Source organism: Pygoscelis adeliae, unplaced genomic scaffold, assembly GCF_000699105.1.
Source record: "Pygoscelis adeliae isolate BGI_AS28 unplaced genomic scaffold, ASM69910v1 Scaffold238, whole genome shotgun sequence".
In the NCBI taxonomy this organism is placed as follows: domain Eukaryota; kingdom Metazoa; phylum Chordata; class Aves; order Sphenisciformes; family Spheniscidae; genus Pygoscelis; species Pygoscelis adeliae.
The window spans coordinates 733,715-740,865 of NW_008825285.1; positions in this window are offsets into that span (position 1 = coordinate 733,715).

Sequence of the window (7,151 nt, forward strand, 5' to 3'; positions counted from 1 at the left end):
CTGAGGTCCCTTCCAACCTGAATTCTTCTATGACTCTTGAGTACTTTTTTCTAATGTTAAAATAAGGTCAGTAAACGTACTGGAGCTCTTGTGCAATCTTGGGCGCGTGCAGTAGGTCTTCCCAGGCATTTTGCTGCCTGGTCCCAAGCTCTCAGAGATGGACACGTAGCAACTCTGGCTCAGCAAAAAAAGGGGGCACATAGCAGGAAGTTGCAATCTTTGTTAAGTCAGAATGCAAAAATTGTGTAGTAATTAAAAATACAACTTGACTTGCAATGTAGCTAATGCTAGCAAAGTCATAACTGTCTGTAGGTACTGAATGAAGTCATTAATTTTACTGGATAGCTGGGATGAGATCCCTAAAACAAAAAATGGTGCACGCATTTAATGGTGGTTGTTTCCAGCACAGAATTTCAAATAAGGTTTTTTATTCTTCAGCTGGATTTGCAAGCTAATGTGTTATTCTACAAACTTGCAGAGACTGACAACTGGAACTTACCAAGCATTTCACAAAAATTAATAATTTAATAAAGAATATTCTGCAAGACGGTTCCATGCGGACTTCAACATAGGAGAAATACTTCAACTGATAGGCTGAAGTCCCTGATGTATTTTGCATGGGTTTTCATTGCTATCTGCAAGTTTAGTTGAAGTGACCACGTTGCAATGTTTTCAGCCTAGAAATGATAAGACCCTTTACCTGTTTTTGGCATGAATCGTGAGATGTTCTCTGAGCTAAAGTAAGCCTGATAACCACTGAACGGGTGCTCTACTGTAACTTTCAGCTCGGAGTCCAGCTGGATGAATTTGACAAACTGCGACAACAGCATCCAAACGAAGAATGCGGATTGTCTCTAGACCTGCCCTTCATACAGGTGGTGAAAATGAAACGAAAGGTAATGAAAATGAGTTAATGGAAATGGCTGGTCATGACTCGTAGAATGGTATTTGTAGCAATGCTGGTTCTTCGTGTTTCATTAGGTAAACCGTTAATTAATGTGCACGTTAAACAAGTTGGAATTCAAGGTTTAAAATGCTAAGATGAGCTTTCTGAAAAGAGATGTAAATCTTAGAGTTTTGGGCAACTTTGTTCTAGGTCACTTTTTTTAAATTTAATATGCTTTTTCAAGTTCAGATTATTTGAAATATAAAAAATGCTTAATTTTTAACATTTTGTATAAAGCATTTTAGTTTTGCTTATCTTGTCTTTCACAATGAGACTTGAAAGTTTTTGGATTTATACTCATTACTGCACAATTTTTGTTTTCTGAAGACACCGTTCTATTCCACTAGATGGTAGTGCAGACTCTGTTCTGAAAAGCCTTTTTCGCTGCCCGTGCACTTCGTTTCTTTTAGAATAATGAAGTGGTTTGGATTCTAGGCATCTTTGGGAGTGGAGCCTGAAAGTCATCCTAGCTTAAAAGCAGTGAAAAACAGGCATGGTCCCCACTGCCCTCTGCTCTCCCCCTTTGCTCTGAGGCACAGGTGATACGAAAAGAATTGAGTTTCATAACGGGGGTTAATAATATCTGGATTCAATTTGCCAAAATGTTTTTGTAAAAGCATTTAGTCATGAGGCACTGGGAAATAAAACAACTTGATTTTATTGAGGAAACATGAAGCTTCTCCTGGAAGATTAAGGTTCTAAGTTCACCATAAATTTAGCATGCCTCTGTTAGCAATTCGCTGTAGGTGTTTCTGCCTTAGGTACCTGGCCTAGACAATGAGATTTGATTATAGAACTCCCTCGAGTTGCTGGCATAACTTTAATAAGATTAAGCGCAAAAAACTGAAATTAATCAGAGGCAGGCAGAAGTGAAATTACAGTTTAAGACACGGAAAAGGGCCTTGACCAGCACATTTGAAACATCATTATGCTTTAAGTGTTTATTTCTACTGTTGATTCAAGCATGGGGCTAGAAACTCAGGATATCTAGCAACAGTGAAATCCATCATGGAGCAGTACAATAAACACAGGGGGGGGGAAAGGGGCAAAGATCAAATTCTACTAGAAAAAAAATCTTACAAAACAATTTTCTTTTGTTTAAGGACATGATCGGAAAATATTTGCCAAATCACATTGTCACAAGGTCTTGTGATGCTAAAACTGTTTGATGCACAGAACAGAATAATCGACAGGTATGTCTAAACTAGTGGATGTGTGAGCACTTCCAAGTGCCTGACTCCAAACGTATCCCCCCCGCCTGATACTGCACGGAGCAAGTGCTACACTCGCTCAGTTCCCTGTTTGTTAGTTTTGCATGAAAGAAGCTGGACCATGCAAGAAAAGCACAGTGGGCTTTGGTTAGGTTCCTGGTCTGGATCAGGAACACGGGGAACACCCGTGTCTCAGCCTTGACAAAGCCAGCACTGATGTGGGTGACAAGTAAATGCTGATATATTCTCCAGCCAACGTAAAGTAGTCTGTCGTTGGTTTGTATGCATGTACATACACGCATATATATAAAAACTAATATGGATGAGCAAATCATGTCCATTCTGATATTTATATAGTATTTTCATGTTTCATACTAGACAGATGGAACAGAGGTGGTCTCACATCTAGATGATGCATGTCTATCACAATGAAACCTCTAAGAGCACTTGTAAAATTAATAATAACAGTAGTTTTGTACTTTAGAAACAATTCTTCTCTTTATCCATGAAGTCTAAAATAGAATGAGAGCTGAAAGGAGACAGAACACTTAGAAGACGTGTAAATTTCTAATAATTCAGAACGTTAAATTTAATAGGGTTAAAGTAATCTAGACATGGCAGATGTAACTGGAATGTTTTACCTCTGAAACAAATTAACTGACAAACTAGTATTGTACATTTACTATTATTATTTTTTTTTACATTTACATATATATACATATACATTTACTGGATATTATTGTACATTATGTATCAATGGATACATAATATTCTGAAAGATGTTAATGACTTCATATTAGAAAATGTTTGCTGTAGTTATCATGAAAAGTGATACTCTGTATATTTACAGTGGGATGGATTTAGCTGTGCAAATTTTGTTGTAGTAATTTCTTTTTGTGAGTATTTCATAGCATTTCGGAAATCTTCCAATTTTCACGGGACTAACAGTTAGCAGAGTAAAATTCCTGTGATTTATAACACTGCCTATAAGGAAAGAGGGATAACACTAAGAGCATAATAATAAAGCAAATAATAAATAACTATTTTACAATAAACAGTAATAATAAAACAAATAGAGTTGCACTGTTTCCATGCCTTAAATCCACCTTGGTGTGAATAACCTGCAGGACACCCAGCAGTAGCGGGGAGCTCCCACGGGGCGGCAGTTCAGTTCTTCAATAGCATCTACAGCGACTCGAGGGATCGGCTCTTCAGGAAAGCTTTTGCATTCCCTCTGCCCGTTTTATTTCCTTATTTTTGTTCGAGTTAACAAGGATCATTTTTTTCTTCTGTAGTGAATGGGTTTTTTTCCACTTAGTCTCTTAAACTCCAGAATTGTTTCGTGTTAGTATTAATAATTTAAGGGAAATAAGCAGTTTCACGGTCTAATGACACCACCATTGAAAACTGACAGTTGCCTCTGAATAAAGATGGCGTGATTGGCAGTATTACCTTCGGGCAAGGGGAGATCTGGAGAAGCGGAATAGTGTGAAACTTCATCTCTCTCCCATGCTGTTCGGATTATTTATCAAAGTATATGAAGATCAAAAAAAATCAAGGGAAATGAATGCATGTAAATTATTAACAGCCTGCCTCAGAGGATGAGCAGATTTTGTGGATACTGTATTAACTGTAACAAATTTTATAATATATTCAAATGAAAAGAAATAGGAGTAACAATTCTAACATGTTAGCAGATAATGTGTACAATAATCTCATCAGAAACTATTATCTAGAAAATAACATTGTAAATACGAAAAAAAATGTCAAGAAAGCATCTGACATTCAGGGAATTGCTTGTTTATTTTTTACAAGTATTTATAATGAATCATATAGGTTCAAATAGAATACTTGCTATAGTCCAAACTACCATGTTCTTGTGAGAGACATTTGTAATTGAGATCTCTTACACAGGCCACCAAGAAGAATAAAGACTAGTTTATGAAGCGGTAGCACAAAGGCAAACCTTTATTTGCTGTTGCTCAGCAACCATGTGTGGAAGGCCCATTTTTCATTTTTGCCTTAACTTGACTTGACAGGAAAATGATAATAAATATGAGATTATTATCACAGGGTATAGATTATTTTGAACAGATGAACAGATATGTCAAAAAGAGGCATGTAATTTGGTACTCTTGAAAGGGAGCACATTAGAGAAACTGAAAGTAGAGCTGTAGCTTCATTACTAGCTTGCAGTTCGTGCAGAATTCTTGAAAAAACCTACAAAATGCTATTCTGCCTCTCTGGTTTCTCTGTGTGGCCCTTTAAAATGAATGATTTGGTGTTACTCAGTCTGTTGTTATCTGTGTCAACTTTTAGTTTCAATACTATGAAAAAATCATTCCGTGGTTGCTATGCAACACAAATTATAAGCGAAAATATGTTTTAGTTCATTTGCTAAATGGATATGTGCCTGACTAAATAAACAGTAACCAGGTGACTAATGTAGCATCTAATTAAAAGACTAATCAAGGTATTAATGAAATATTCACTCCGCACGAGACGTGATAAATAAATCCATTAGTTCAGATCTAAAATGGCAAAGATTTTTAATATATGCAGAAAGGGTAGACATTAGTACAATGTATAAATGTCAGTTTTCATACTTTTTAATTTGCTTTTACTATTCTACAAGTATGATGATTGCTCATACAACTTACTTCAAGCAAACTGTTCCACAGGCTTCTTGCACTCAGCTGAGTACCTAACTTAAGAAATAGTCAGTTCCATAGGATCTGAAACAACGCTAATTCTTCATCCTTCTTTACTGTAGAGCAGCAAAATGCTCCCTTCTACCTTTGGTAGTCTGCTTCTGGAAGTCAACGCCTGCCGGCTGTCACAGTGTGGGGATTAGGGTCGGAGGACAGATGCTATTTCAAGTGCATCCAGGGATCCGTCTCTCCTGGGACCCTTCTCTGTGGTTGCCGGCAGGTGGGTGTTGGTAATTTGCTGGGTTGCCTTTTCCACACTTCAAAGGAGACGGGCCTTTGTCTAGACGGAAATACGATGCGGGGAGGTATGTGTGTGTTTGGCCTCAGGTGGAGACAAGGAGTGGCACTGAACTGCCGGTGTGCAGTTACGTTGCTCGAGAAGATGAGTTTTTTGGCTGCTGACTCCTTCTGCCATATTGTCCCTGCCTTGGGTACGCGACCATCTCAATTACAACTTGTAAGTAATGTAACCCGTTCTGCTACACTGCCTACAGTACTTGCTCTCTGGCACATATTTGTTTTAAAATCCACTTATTTCAGAAGTTTCACGTGCACTCAGTTGATGATTCAGGAATTGAAACAGTTTTTATCTTTGTTTTCAGTAACGTTAGTCATCTGTTACGTACATTTTTTAAGCAATACAGAATAGCATTATTTATATGGGATAAGCATATAATAAACTATTTTTCATCCTATAGTCTTCAAACTGTATAAAAACCAGGTAAATGGTTTACTCAAAAACTTTAAAAACATAAGCCAGGAAAAGTCTGTAAGTCTTCTGCCATATATGGCAGAAAATGTGACAAGTCTTAATTTTGAATATAAACTGATAATGTGAGAGGTAGGATTAAAGAAGATTCTATGTTAAAAGATGAAAATATTAGCAGAAGACATAAATACTACTTTAAAAAGTAGTGAATTTTTACATATAATATTAAAATCTGAATTACATCATGTTCTTAAAAATTACAATCCAGAAAAGTCCAATCAGATATGAGAACATTTAGGGAAATTGCTGGTTTTCTGTTTGCATAGTAAAGTAGCATATGCTGTACTGCTACTGCAGACTGAAAGTAAACGATTTCAGTCAAGCACCTACCTCTTCTGAACAGCTAACAACGCTGAGAAATATTGAGAAATATTATGCTACTGCAAATGCAAAATTGAAAGATATAAATTAAGCCCTTAACAAGACATAGCGACTGTTTTTGGTTTGCAGAAGAGCTCAAACAAATGGAAGTGGGAATATTACAGCACTTGAAAGCTGCTTAATTCAAGGAACCGAGTCCAACTATTTCCGAACGCTGCAAAATAAGTTTGAGAAGAAAGAGAAAGGAGCTATTTCCTGATATATTAAAAAAATCCTTAGTTACCAAAGTGTAAATATCATCTGGTCTACATAGTCTCCTATGAATTCTCAAGAGTAGCCTGTTTAGCTCTTCATCGCTTTGGACGAAGAGTGCGTAATGTATGTACTGTTCACCACGACTAAGATTAAATGCGTAGCTGTCAACACTAGCAACAAAAACATTCTTGGAGAAAAAAGCCACCAGTGTAATCAAATGGATGATGCAGGCTTTGTGAGCTAGCAGAAATGTTTTTGTAAGAATAGTATGTCCGTGTTATCCGAGATCCATGGAAGAAGGCATACTGTTTCTTAAGCCTATACATGAATTTAACTAAACATGTCTTATCCCCGTTTCAAGGCATTGAGACTTAAGAGAAGCTACAGGCAGGTAACAGTAAGCCGGTATGTAGATTTACTCCTTGTCAGCCACCTCTGAGTAACGGATTGGATGCTTCTCCAGGGCAAGATGTGTAAGCAAACCAGCCTTTATTACAAAGCAAAAGCAGCAGAGTAGCATTTCAGTGTAGCCAAATTTAAAGCCCAGAAGCACAGCCTGCACCCAACTCCTTCCAAACGCCCGGGCTGCAGCCGTCCAGCCGTGCCGTTACTGGCCCTGCCCTCCCCAGGGAGATTTACTACCCAGCGCGTCTCCTCCATCCCAACTCCCCCGGTCCGGCAGCGGCAGCCTGTTCTTCAGCCCCCTCCTCCGTCAAGGCGGCCTGGGGGATGGGGGCAGCGGCGGCCTTGGCTGGAGGTAGTAGTGAGGCACCAAAGTCACCCAGGCGTACAGGCGGCACCTGGCCGAAAACGGCTCCCCCCTTCGAACAAAGAGGGAGCGCTAAAAGGCCAACACGTGGATTTCCAACGCGGTCCCGTGTAGGGGGGGCCGACCTAACCCCCGCGTTCCCGGCTACACGGGGCCAGCGCCCGGGGCT